We start from the raw sequence: 14,679 nt of genomic DNA on the forward strand, positions 1-14,679 counted from the left end.
CGCAATCTCAACACCATCTAGCTCGTATCTTGTAACTCTATCATCATTACCTAACCTCAGAACTTTACATTTATCAGCATTAAACTGCATCTGCCAATCCTTTGACCATTTCAAAACCCTATCTAGATCAACTTGAAGTGATAGTGAGTCCTCCTCCGAATTAATTTCCCTACCGATTTTCGTATCATCGGCAAATTTGCAAATGTTGCTACTCAAACCTGAATCTAAATCATTGATATATATTATAAACAACGGAGGTCCCAGGACAGAGCCTTGAGGCACTCCACTTACAACATTTTCCCACTCTGACTTGATTCCATTTATACTAACTCTCTGTTTCATGCCTTCAGCCGAACAAGTCTATGTGGGTGGAGACGAGGACAGGTTGACGAGTTTAGCAGTTACCAGGGAGGATGTTCTTAAACAAATAGTAAAACTCAAACCAAACAAATCCCCAGGGCCGGATGAAGTGTTTGCCAGGGTGCTTAAAGAATGCAAAGAGGAGCTTTGTGATCCACTGTCAACCATATTTAATAAATCAATAGAGTCAGGCAGAGTGCCAGAGTTTTGGAAAGTTGCTAATGTGATACCAGTTTTTAAGAAAGGAGATAGATCACTTGCGTCTAACTATCGACCAATTAGCCTAACGTCTATTGTGGGAAAGTTACTCGAATCTATAATAGCAAATAAAATTCGTCTTCATCTTGAAAAACATAAATTAATAATTGAGTCGCAACATGGTTTTATAAATGGCCGTTCATGTTTAACAAATTTGTTATCTTTTTATTCTAGCATTGTTGAGGCAGTTGATAGTGGTAAGGATTGCGATGTTGTATACCTTTTTTTTTATACCGATGTTAAGTTTTGGGGGTGCTATATTAAGCTGGATTAGGGCATGGCTATACCAAAGGAAACAGAGAGTTAGTATAAATGGAATCAAGTCAGAGTGGGAAAATGTTGTAAGTGGAGTGCCTCAAGGCTCTGTCCTGGGACCTCTGTTGTTTATAATATATATAAATGATTTAGATTCAGGTTTGAGTAGCAACATTTGCAAATTTGCCGATGATACGAAAATCGGTAGGGAAATTAATTCGGAGGAGGACTCACTATCACTTCAAGTTGATCTAGATAGGGTTTTGAAATGGTCAAAGGATTGGCAGATGCAGTTTAATGCTGATAAATGTAAAGTTCTGAGGTTAGGTAATGATGATAGAGTTACAAGATACGAGCTAGATGGTGTTGAGATTGCGAAGTCGGATTGCGAAAGGGATCTGGGAGTTATGATTAGTAAGAATTTAAAACAAAAGGATCAATGCATAAATGTTCGTAATAAGGCAAATCGGACACTTGGATTTATTAATCGCAGCGTTAGTAACAAGACACCTGGTGTGGTTCTCAAGCTATATCTTGCTCTAGTTAGGCCCCATTTAGATTATGCAGTTCAGTTTTGGTCGCCATATTATAGAATGGACATAAATTCACTTGAACGTGTCCAGCGTAGGATGACTAAGTTAATTCCCCAAATTAGAAATCTTTCATATGAAGAAAGATTAACAAAGCTTAAGTTGCATTCACTGGAAAGGCGAAGAGTTAGGGGTGACATGATAGAGGTTTACAAGTGGATGAATGGACATAACCGGGGGGATATTAACAGGGTATTAAAAGTATCAACACAGGACAGAACACGAAACAATGGGTATAAATTGGATAAGTTTAGATTTAGGAAAGACTTGGGTAAATACTGGTTCAGTAACAGGGTTGTTGATTTGTGGAACCAATTGCCGCGTAACATTGTGGAGGTGGGGTCCCTCGATTGTTTCAAGCACGGGTTGGACAAGTATATGAGTGGGATTGGGTGGTTATAGAATAGGAGCTGCCTCGTATGGGCCAATAGGCCTTCTGCAGTTACCTTTGTTCTTATGTTCTTCTTATGTTCTTATGTTTCCTTTGGTATAGCCATGCCCTAATCCAGCTTAATATAGCACCCCCAATACCATGAGACTCTATCTTTTTAATCAGTCTTTCATGTGGCACTGTATCAAAAGCTTTGCTAAAGTCAAGGTATACAACATCGCAATCCTTACCACTATCAACTGCCTTAACAATGCTAGAATAAAAAGATAACAAATTTGTTAAACATGAACTGCCATTTATAAAACCATGTTGCGACTCAATTATTAATTTATGTTTTTCAAGATGAAGACGAATTTTATTTGCTATTATAGATTCGAGTAACTTACCCACAATAGACGTTAGGCTAATTGGTCGATAGTTAGACGCAAGTGATCTATCTCCTTTCTTAAAAACTAGTATCACATTAGCAACTTTCCAAAACTCTGGCACTCTGCCTGACTCTATTGATTTATTAAATATGGTTGACAGTGGGTCACAAAGCTCCTCTTTGCATTCTTTAAGCACCCTGGCAAACACTTCATCCGGCCCTGGGAATTTGTTTGGTTTGAGTTTTACTATTTGTTTAAGAACATCCTCCCTGGTAACTGCTAAACTCGTCAACCTGTCCTCGTCCCCACCCACATAGACTTGTTCGGCTGAAGGCATATTGTTAAGTTCCTCTTTAGTAAATACAGATACAAAATATTTATTAAAAATACTACTCATCTCTTCATCACTATCTGTTATTTGACCTGTCTCAGTTTTTAATGGACCTATCCTTTCCCTAGTCTTAGTACGATATAACTGAAAAAACCCTTTAGGATTTGTCTTTGCTTGCCCTGCTATGCGAACTTCATAGTTTCTTTTTGCTTTCCTTGTCTCTTTTTTAACATTTCTAACGAGTTGTACGAATTCCTGTTCTAAAGTGACCTCTCCATTTTTAATCCTTTTGTACCAAGCTCTCTTTTTACCTATAAGGTTCTTCAAATTCTTTGTTATCCACTTTGGGTCATTAGTATTCGATCTATTCAATTTGTATGGTATACTACGTTCCTGTGCTTTGCTTAGAATATTCTTAAATAAGTTATATATTGAATCCACATCGAAATCCCCATTTAAGTCACCAATCGCTGGGTTCATGTCTCGCTCCAAGACCGGCCCACACCCCACACCCAAGACCTTCCAATCAACTTGACCCAAAAAACTTCCTAGGCTACCAAAATCAGCTTTTCGAAAATCTGGCACTTTAACAGAATTTTCTCCTACAGATCTATTCCATTCTATGCTAAATCTGATTTCTTTGTGATCACTGCTCCCTAGCTCAATCCCTATTTCGATGTCATTAATTTGCGTTTCCCTGTTAGTTAACACTAAATCTAAAATATTATTTTCCCGTGTTGGTTCCTTAATGTGTTGCGTAAGAAAGCAATCGTCAATTAATTCTAGAAAATCTTCTCCTTCACTATTCCCTGTTTTGTTCAACCAGTTTATTCCGCTAAAATTAAAGTCACCCATGACATAAATACTGTTAGATCTAGATGCTCTAGATATTTCATCCCATAGGTGCTTTGCTTCCATTCTGTCTAAATTTGGTGGCCTATATATTACTCCTATTATAATATTATTAGCTTTTTCGTTTAATTCTATCCAAATAGTTTCTGTGTGTGGCTCTGTTTTGATTCCCTCTTTGAGACTACATTTCAAATTGTCCCTAACATATATGGCTACTCCACCTCCTCGTCTAATATATCTATCTGTGTGAAATAGTTTAAATCCATATATTTGACATTCAGCTAATAGTTCTCTATTTTCTACATTCATCCACGTTTCGGTAAGTGCAATAATATCTATTTTTTCTGTGCAGACAAGAGCATTTAATTCGTTAATTTTATTTCTTAGACTTCTACTGTTAGTGTAATATACCCTAAGTGAATTGTTATTTTGCGGCCCTTCTCTTTACCTGATAGTTTTGCCAATTCCTTTCTCCCACAAACACATACTTTTATTACCTCCTTCCTCCTAATCAATTCCCATACCTCTATCTACTAACAGTTTAAACCCAAACAAACACCTCTAACCACTGGTTCCAACGAGTTCGCAACAGCAACAACCCCAGCTCTCGATAGATGCACCCCATCACGAGCATACATTTCATTTCTTCCATAGAAGTGTTCCCAGTTGTCTATGAAAGATATTGCATTTGATTTGCAATATCTTTCCAGCCGGCAATTGACACAAAGTGCCCTCGATATCCATTCATTTCCCACTCCCTTTCTTGGAAGAATGCCACATATGATCGGGATTCCTCCCTTGCTCCTAACTAATTCTATGGCTGTTTTATACCTCTGAATCAGTTCCTCACTCCTAACTCGACCAACATCATTTCCTCCCACGCTAATGCAAATAATAGGATTGTTCCCATTTCCAGCCATAATATCATTCATGTTGTTTATAATATCACCAATGCCAGCTCCGGGATAGCAAACCCTTAACCTGTTCCCCCTATCTCTAGCACAAAACGCTCTATCCAAATACCTTATCTGGGAATCTCCCACAACTAAGGTTTGCTTAGGTACTTCCTTTACTCTCTGAGGGGCCTGTGCTTCCTTGCTCTTCGTTGCTTTCTCTTTTGCGCGATCCGCAGTCTCACCACAGCACTCGTCCTCCAAAACGTCAAATGAATTAGAAGTTGCTATGGCGTTTGAAGGCGGCCTTATTTTTAAGGCCGGCCTTATTTTTAAGGATTTTTAAGGTCTTCTTAAGGCCCCTGTCTTTCACAACTCTCCAAGACGAGGTTCCTTTACTACTGGATGAATATTTATAGAATGAATATAAATTCACTTGAACGTATCCAGCGTAGGATGACTAAGTTAATTCCCCAAATTAGAAATCTTTCATATGAAGAAAGATTAACAAAGCTTAAGTTGCATTCACTGGAAAGGCGAAGAGTTAGGGGTGACATGATAGAGGTTTACAAGTGGGTGAATGGACATAACAAAGGGGATATTAATAGGGTATTAAAAGTATCAACACAAGACAGAACACGAAACAATGGGTATAAATTGGATAAGTTTAGATTTAGGAAATCTAAATGGTATCTTCAGGCAACCAAATTAGAAAGGTTAAATATCCCAAAAGGAATCCACAGGGAAATAGCAGTTAGGCTATATAGACTACGTCTAGGTTACAGATAAGAACATAAGAACAAAGGTAACTGCAGAAGGCCTATTGGCCCATACGAGGCAGCTCCTATTCTATAACCACCCAATCTCACTCATATACTTGTCCAACCCGTGCTTGAAACAATCGAGGGACCCCACCTCCACAATGTTACGCGGCAATTGGTTCCACAAATCAACAACCCTGTTACTGAACCAGTATTTACCCAAGTCTTTCCTAAATCTAAACTTATCCAATTTATACCCATTGTTTCGTGTTCTGTCCTGTGTTGATACTTTTAATACCCTATTAATATCCCCCCGGTTATGTCCATTCATCCACTTGTAAACCTCTATCATGTCACCCCTAACTCTTCGCCTTTCCAGTGAATGCAACTTAAGCTTTGTTAATCTTTCTTCATATGAAAGATTTCTAATTTGGGGAATTAACTTAGTCATCCTACGCTGGACACGTTCAAGTGAATTTATATCCATTCTATAATATGGCGACCAAAACTGAACTGCATAATCTAAATGGGGCCTAACTAGAGCAAGATATAGCTTGAGAACCACACCAGGTGTCTTGTTACTAACGCTGCGATTAATAAATCCAAGTGTCCGATTTGCCTTATTACGAACATTTATGCATTGATCCTTTTGTTTTAAATTCTTACTAATCATAACTCCCAGATCCCTTTCGCAATCCGACTTCGCAATCACAACACCATCTAGCTCGTATCTTGTAACTCTATCATCATTACCTAACCTCAGAACTTTACATTTATCAGCATTAAACTGCATCTGCCAATCCTTTGACCATTTCAAAACCCTATCTAGATCAACTTGAAGTGATAGTGAGTCCTCCTCCGAATTAATTTCCCTACCGATTTTCGTATCATCGGCAAATTTGCAAATGTTGCTACTCAAACCTGAATCTAAATCATTTATATATATTATAAACAACAGAGGTCCCAGGACAGAGCCTTGAGGCACTCCACTTACAACATTTTCCCACTCTGACTTGATTCCATTTATACTAACTCTCTGTTTCCTTTGGTATAGCCATGCCCTAATCCAGCTTAATATAGCACCCCCAATACCATGAGACTCTATCTTTTTAATCAGTCTTTCATGTGGCACTGTATCAAAAGCTTTGCTAAAGTCAAGGTATACAACATCGCAATCCTTACCACTATCAACTGCCTCAACAATGCTAGAATAAAAAGATAACAAATTTGTTAAACATGAACGGCCATTTATAAAACCATGTTGCGACTCAATTATTAATTTATGTTTTTCAAGATGAAGACGAATTTTATTTGCTATTATAGATTCGAGTAACTTTCCCACAATAGACGTTAGGCTAATTGGTCGATAGTTAGACGCAAGTGATCTATCTCCTTTCTTAAAAACTGGTATCACATTAGCAACTTTCCAAAACTCTGGCACTCTGCCTGACTCTATTGATTTATTAAATATGGTTGACAGTGGGTCACAAAGCTCCTCTTTGCATTCTTTAAGCACCCTGGCAAACACTTCATCCGGCCCTGGGGATTTGTTTGGTTTGAGTTTTACTATTTGTTTAAGAACATCCTCCCTGGTAACTGCTAAACTCGTCAACCTGTCCTCGTCCCCACCCACATAGACTTGTTCGGCTGAAGACATATTGTTAAGTTCCTCTTTAGTAAATACAGATACAAAATATTTATTAAAAATACTGCTCATCTCTTCATCACTATCTGTTATTTGACCTGTCTCAGTTTTTAATGGACCTATCCTTTCCCTAGTCCCCGTACTAAGACTAGGGAAAGGATAGGTCCATTAAAAACTGAGACAGGTCAAATAACAGATAGTGATGAAGAGATGAGTAGTATTTTTAATAAATATTTTGTATCTGTATTTACTAAAGAGGAACTTAACAATATGCCTTCAGCCGAACAAGTCTATGTGGGTGGGGACGAGGACAGGTTGACGAGTTTAGCAGTTACCAGGGAGGATGTTCTTAAACAAATAGTAAAACTCAAACCAAACAAATCCCCAGGGCCGGATGAAGTGTTTGCTAGGGTGCTTAAAGAATGCAAAGAGGAGCTTTGTGACCCACTGTCAACCATATTTAATAAATCAATAGAGTCAGGCAGAGTGCCAGAGTTTTGGAAAGTTGCTAATGTGATACCAGTTTTTAAGAAAGGAGATAGATCACTTGCGTCTAACTATCGACCAATTAGCCTAACGTCTATTGTGGGAAAGTTACTCGAATCTATAATAGCAAATAAAATTCGTCTTCATCTTGAAAAACATAAATTAATAATTGAGTCGCAACATGGTTTTATAAATGGCCGTTCATGTTTAACAAATTTGTTATCTTTTTATTCTAGCATTGTTGAGGCAGTTGATAGTGGTAAGGATTGCGATGTTGTATACCTTGACTTTAGCAAAGCTTTTGATACAGTGCCACATGAAAGACTGATTAAAAAAATAGAGTCTCATGGTATTGGGGGTGCTATATTAAGCTGGATTAGGGCATGGCTATACCAAAGGAAACAGAGAGTTAGTATAAATGGAATCAAGTCAGAGTGGGAAAATGTTGTAAGTGGAGTGCCTCAAGGCTCTGTCCTGGGACCTCTGTTGTTTATAATATATATAAATGATTTAGATTCAGGTTTGAGTAGCAACATTTGCAAATTTGCCGATGATACGAAAATCGGTAGGGAAATTAATTCGGAGGAGGACTCACTATCACTTCAAGTTGATCTAGATAGGGTTTTGAAATGGTCAAAGGATTGGCAGATGCAGTTTAATGCTGATAAATGTAAAGTTCTGAGGTTAGGTAATGATGATAGAGTTACAAGATACGAGCTAGATGGTGTTGTGATTGCGAAGTCGGATTGCGAAAGGGATCTGGGAGTTATGATTAGTAAGAATTTAAAACAAAAGGATCAATGCATAAATGTTCGTAATAAGGCAAATCGGACACTTGGATTTATTAATCGCAGCGTTAGTAACAAGACACCTGGTGTGGTTCTCAAGCTATATCTTGCTCTAGTTAGGCCCCATTTAGATTATGCAGTTCAGTTTTGGTCGCCATATTATAGAATGGATATAAATTCACTTGAACGTGTCCAGCGTAGGATGACTAAGTTAATTCCCCAAATTAGAAATCTTTCATATGAAGAAAGATTAACAAAGCTTAAGTTGCATTCACTGGAAAGGCGAAGAGTTAGGGGTGACATGATAGAGGTTTACAAGTGGATGAATGGACATAACCGGGGGGATATTAATAGGGTATTAAAAGTATCAACACAGGACAGAACACGAAACAATGGATATAAATTGGATAAGTTTAGATTTAGGAAAGACTTGGGTAAATACTGGTTCAGTAACAGGGTTGTTGATTTGTGGAACCAATTGCCGCGTAACATTGTGGAGGTGGGGTCCCTCGATTGTTTCAAGCACGGGTTGGACAAGTATATGAGTGGGATTGGGTGGTTATAGAATAGGAGCTGCCTCGTATGGGCCAATAGGCCTTCTGCAGTTACCTTTGTTCTTATGTTCTTATGTTCTTATGTAGTCTTAGTACGATATAACTGAAAAAACCCTTTAGGATTTGTCTTTGCTTGCCCTGCTATGCGAACTTCATAGTTTCTTTTTGCTTTCCTTATCTCTTTTTTAACATTTCTAACCAGTTGTACGAATTCCTGTTCTAAAGTGACCTCCCCATTTTTAATCCTTTTGTGCCAAGCTCTCTTTTTACCTATAAGGTTCTTCAAATTCTTTGTTATCCACTTTGGGTCATTAGTATTCGATCTATTCAATTTGTATGGTATACTACGTTCCTGTGTTTTGTTTAGAATATTCTTAAATAAGTTATATATTGAATCCACATCGAAATCCCCATTTAAGTCACCTATCGCTGGGTTCATGTCTCGCTCCAAGACCGGCCCACACCCCATACCCAAGACTTTCCAATCAATTTGACCCAAAAAATTTCTTAGGCTATTAAAATCAGCTTTTCGAAAATCTGGCACTTTAACAGAATTTTCTCCTACTGGTCTATTCCATTCTATGCTAAATCTGATTTCTTTGTGATCACTGCTCCCTAGCTCACTCCCTATTTCGATGTCATTAATTTGCGTTTCCCTGTTAGTTAACACTAAATCTAAAATATTATTTTCCCGTGTTGGTTCCTTAATGTGTTGCGTAAGAAAGCAATCGTCAATTAATTCTAGAAAATCTTCTGCTTCACTATTCCCTGTTTTGTTCAACCAGTTTATTCCGCTAAAATTAAAGTCACCCATGACATAAATACTGTTAGATCTAGATGCTCTAGATATTTCATCCCATAGATGCTTTGCTTCCATTCTGTCTAAATTTGGTGGCCTATATATTACTCCTATTATAATATTATTAGCTTTTTCGTTTAATTCAATCCAAATAGTTTCTGTGTGTGGCTCTGTTTTGATTCCCTCTTTGAGACTACATTTCAAATTGTCCCTAACATATATGGCTACTCCACCTCCTCGTCTAATATATCTATCTGTGTGAAATAGTTTAAATCCATATATTTGATATTCAGCTAATAGTTCTCTATTTTCTACATTCATCCAGATGCAACTGGGAGATTGGTGAACCCCGACAGAGAGAGTGCATCTTCTGCCAAACTGTCACAGAAAAGCCATTACTTCACTATCTTCTGGAATGTGAAGCAACCAATGACCTTAGAAGAGCTTTAAGAGTTCCTGAATCATGCAGTGGCCACCCTGAAGCCATCAACACAGCCACTCTCCTGGTCAACAAAGGTGTCCAGCAGCTGGACACCCTCATAAAGACTGTGAAGCAGTATCCTCCCCCACGATAACAGCTTGATGGTTAAATGCAACCTCAGAACACTGGGGAAAAAAAAAAGAAAAAATTGTACCACTTACGGGCTATTCATGCCCGTGCCACCTCTTGGGTGGCTTAATCTTTATCAATCAATCATTTAGGAAAGACTTGGGTAAATACTGGTTCAGTAACAGGGTTGTTGATTTGTGGAACCAATTGCCGCGTAACATTGTGGAGGTGGGGTCCCTCGATTGTTTCAAGCATGGGTTGGATATGTATATGAATGGGATTGGGTGGTTATAGAATAGGAGCTGCCTCGTATGGGCCAATAGGCCTTCTGCAGTTACCTTTGTTCTTATGTTCTTATGTTATGTTGTTGGTCGGGTAGGAGAGCTCATAGCACTTAAAGCACTGCAAGATCTCATGGTATCGTTCCTTTTTTATTTGGTTGGGTGGTATTTTTAGGTCGAAACAAGAGAATCCTTGTGTGGCAGCCTGGGTGGCAACAGATATGGTGGTGAACGTAATCTTCATTGATGTTTTGTCGGTGTTGCAGAACTCAAGGTTGAATACCAACAGGTTTGGATTTTCGTCCTCGATATTGTCCATGATATGATGTTGAGGTCGCTCAGCGATCCACTGGCTGGTCCTGCTGGTAAAAACTTGCCAGGAACTAACGTGGGAAGTGAGGATGTAGGTAGTGCTCTTTGCGAAGAATGGCATCGTTAGTGAGGAGTTTTTCTAGCTCCTCTTCACATGAAAAGAAGAGCACGATATCTTCACCTTTCTGACTAATGTCAGCGGGTTCGAGGCCGTTCGAACAGGACGGCCTCGAACTGTAGGACGTTCGAGGTAACGTCCTGCAGGACCTTTAAAGTATTGCTTCTTCCGATAGCATGACCGTCAAGTGGAGTCGCTCTGACCTTAAGGCGTTTGGGTCGCATTGTAATCACACTGCTCCTTGTGATGTGTTGGCGGGAGATGTCTCCCCCGTCGTTCGATGAGGGAATTGATTGATTGATGAAGATTAAGCCACCCAAGAGATGGCACGGGCATGAATAGCCCGTAAGTGGTGGCTCTTTTGAGCCATTACCAGTATCAATAGATGATACTGGAGATCTGTGGAGGTGCGACTGCACCCTGCGTGACGGGAGATGTCTCCCGTCGTGGATGAGGGATGTTGTTGTTGTTTAAGATTCGCTACTCAGAACGATAAGTTCCAGTAGCACGGGCTATGGTGAGCCCATAAGTGGAGGCTCTTTGGAGTCCTTATCTGTATCAGTGGCTGATACTAGAGATGTGGCGATGGATGGGGGTCTTCATGATGGTTTTCAGCCTGGAGGGCTGGCTATACCAGTTATGGAGCTGGTGGGGTTAGTGTAGACCTCTAGGTTTTCCGTTTTTTCTTTGCCTGCGACTTTGGCTGAGCAGTGCTGTTGTTAGAGTTTAGTGACGTGGCCTCCATGAGGAAGTCTTGAACCGTGTATGTGTCGTATTTGTGATGCGGCGGTGGAGCTCCTACTATGATTTCCTCGTCTGAGGAGTCCGTAACCTCCGTCGTGGTCGTTTTTGTCTTTCGCCTCGCAGCCTTAGGTAGGTTTAGGTGTCGTTGATTGGTGGTTATAGCTATTTCAGGAGCGCTGGTGGTGCTGTTATCGTTTGTAGACAGCACGTCTGCTAGCGCGGCTGCTGAGATAGTGATGGTAGGAGTGTTGGGAGCTGGAGAAGGAATTACCTCTGTTTGTGTCGCCCGGGTCATGGGCGGTTCTGGAGTCGGTGTTGAAGTTGACCACCTGGTCGTCCTGGTGGTAGTCTCCGGAGTGGTAGAGGAGGCAGTGAGATTTACGCTAGTGGCTATGATGAGGGCCAGGCCATTGTCTATATATAATGCGTTTAGTTCACTGACAAAGCGCTGGTTGTCTGGTCCTGCAAGCCTTTCCGCTAGTTTAAGAAGACCAGGGTTAATGCCTGCACGTGATGCAGGGGGCTGTGAAGGAGCCTGTGGGGCCTTGGGTCCCGAATGAGAAGGCTGTGTCGCCTGCTGGGAGGAGCCACATGTTGGTAGGACCGGAAAGTCTTCTGGTCGACTAGTGAGAGCTAAGGTGGTGAGTTGAACGCTTGGGGCTCTGGTCGAGGAGGTAGACGAGTTGTTTCTTTTGGCTTCAACCTGGGCCTTGATGATTTCCTGTCTGCGGGGGCAGCGGTAGGAAATTGCGGGGTGATTGCCATCACAGAGCAAGCAGTGATGGACTGTTGCCTTGCATATGGAGTAGTGATGGTCCAGTGCGCACAGCCTGCACCTCTGAACAGGGTGCTGACACTTGTTGGTCGGGTGGGAGAGCTCGTAGCACTTAAAGCACTGCTGGATCTCATGGTATCGTTCCTTTTTTATTTGGTGGGGTGGTAATTTTAGGCCGAAGCAGTAGAATCCTTGTGTGGCAGCCTGGGTGGCCGCAGCTATGGTGGTGAACGTAATCTTCATTGATGTTTTGTCGGTGTTGCAGAACTCTAGGTTGAATACCGACAGGTTTGGGTTTTCGTCCTCGATATTGTTTATGATATGATGTTGAGGTCGCTCAGCGATCCACCGGCTAGTCCTGCTGGTAAAAACAGTTCTTCCGGCCAGGAACTGACGTGGGAAGTGAGGATGTAGATAGTGCTCTTTGCGAAGAAAGGCATCGTTAGTGAGGAGTTTTTCTAGCTCCTCTTCACATGAAAAGTAGAGCACGATATCTTCACCTTCCTGACTAATGTCAGCGGGTTTGAGGCCAGTTACGTCCTTCAGGACCTTTAAAGTATTGCTCCTTCCGATAGCATGACCGTCAAGTGGAGTAGCTCTGACCTTAAGACGTTTGGGTCGCATTGCGACCACACTGCGCCTTGTGATGTGTTGACGGGAAATGTCTCTCCCGTCCTGTGTGGATGAGGGAAGATTGATTGATTGATAAAGATTAAGCCACCCAAGAGGTGGCACGGGCATGAATAACCCGTAAGTGGTACAATTTTTTTTTTTATTTTGTTCAGTAATTCTTTTTAGTATTCTGAGGTTGCTGTAATCGTCAAGCTGTTATCGCGGGGGAGGATACTGCTTGACAGTCTTTATGAAGTTGTCCAGCTGCTGGACACCTTTGTCGACCAGGAGAGTGGCTGTGTTGATGGCTTCAGGGTGGCCACTGCAAGATTCAGGAACTCTTAAAGCTCTTCTAAGGTCGTTGGTTCTTTCACATTCCAGAAGATAGTGAAGCAATGGCTTTTCTGTATGTTTGTGGCAGAAGATGCACTCTCTCTCTCGGGGTTCACCAATCTCCCAGTTGCATCTGTAACCTAGACGTAGTCTATATAACCTAACTGCTATTTCCCTGTGGATTAATTTTGGAATATTTAACCTTTCTAATTTGGTTGTCTGAAGATACCATGTTGCAGAGGGCGAACCTTCAGCTATTCTCTGGTGCAGGTCGGCTTTGTTGAGATGTGAGAGTTTTTTGGTGATGAGGTTTTTTATGTTCTCTAGGCTGGGTTGAATTGTTTTATGTATCACTGGATGACGAGTTGCCAATTTAGCAATTTCATCAGCTTTCTCATTTAGTGGGATTCCAATATGGGATGGGATCCAGTTTAAGGTTATGTTGAATCCTTTGCCTTTAGCGACTGCTCCAAGATACAAAATGGTGGTAATTATTTCCACGCTATCTTTCCACTGTTTTTGTCCTAGTATTTGAAGTGCAGCATTTGAGTCTGTGTGTACGATTGCATTTTGAGTGTTTTGTGCAATCACATATGCGAATGCCTGTTGTATGGCAAACAGCTCGGTTTGGGTTGATGATACTAGTCCTTCCAGTTTCCAGTATGCCTGTACGCTGGCCGTGCAAAGAGCAGCGCCAGCACTCTCCTATTCTGTGTCAACCGATCCGTCTGTAAAGATGTGGGTGGCTCGTACTGCAATGCTATACATTTGCTCTTCTATTATGCGCCTTAGGATTGTCGGATCATAGGCAGCATTTTTCATTGCGAGACTTTCTATTACTATTTTGAAAGTAGGCTCGTCCCACGGTGCGGAAGGAGTGTAATTTGGGTGTGGTTGATCACCCTCTCTATCAAGAATCATGCTTTTTAAATGTAATCTGTTTAGGACTTTTCCTGCTCCTGCAGCCCAAGAGTTTCCATTGTTTTGGCCTAGTCCAACCACCAAGGCCTGCCGTACTGGGATTGAATCAGGAGAAATAATTATCTTACTGATAATTGTAGCTGTTCATTGTGATATTCTTTCTTGAAGAGAGGGCAAACCCGTCTCCAGTCTAAGAGTTTCAAGCCTGGTCCACATGGGGGCTCCCAGTGCGGCTCTCATATCATTGTTTTGGGCAACTTCAAGCTTTTTCCACTGGTGGTGTGATAGATTTGTAAGTGCAGGTGCGGCATAATCGATCACTGATCTGACTGCTTGTACATTGTATGTGCGAAGGACTTGTAGATTGACTCCTCCAGAGAGGGAGGTTAGCGACCTGAGGATTGCCGTCCGGGCCGCAGTTCGCTCTCTCAAGTAAGTGACCTCAGCATTAAAATTCATGTGTGTGTGTGTCCAGGATTATTCCTAGATACTGATAGGTGTCCACTCATTCAATTGGTTGACCCTGTACTGTGAGTTGGATGTTGGGCTTCGCTATTTTTATGGGCATGACTTTTGACTTTGAGGGGTTGAGGTTGATACCAATCTGTTTTGCCTCTTTACTGATGCAGTCTAAGCATTTGGGTGCAAGGCGCGCCGCATCCCTTCCTTTTATGATGATGACAAAGTCGCTCGCGTAGTTTA

Source organism: Procambarus clarkii, chromosome 79 (genome assembly GCF_040958095.1).
Source record: "Procambarus clarkii isolate CNS0578487 chromosome 79, FALCON_Pclarkii_2.0, whole genome shotgun sequence".
NCBI classification, from domain to species: Eukaryota; Metazoa; Arthropoda; class Malacostraca; order Decapoda; family Cambaridae; genus Procambarus; species Procambarus clarkii.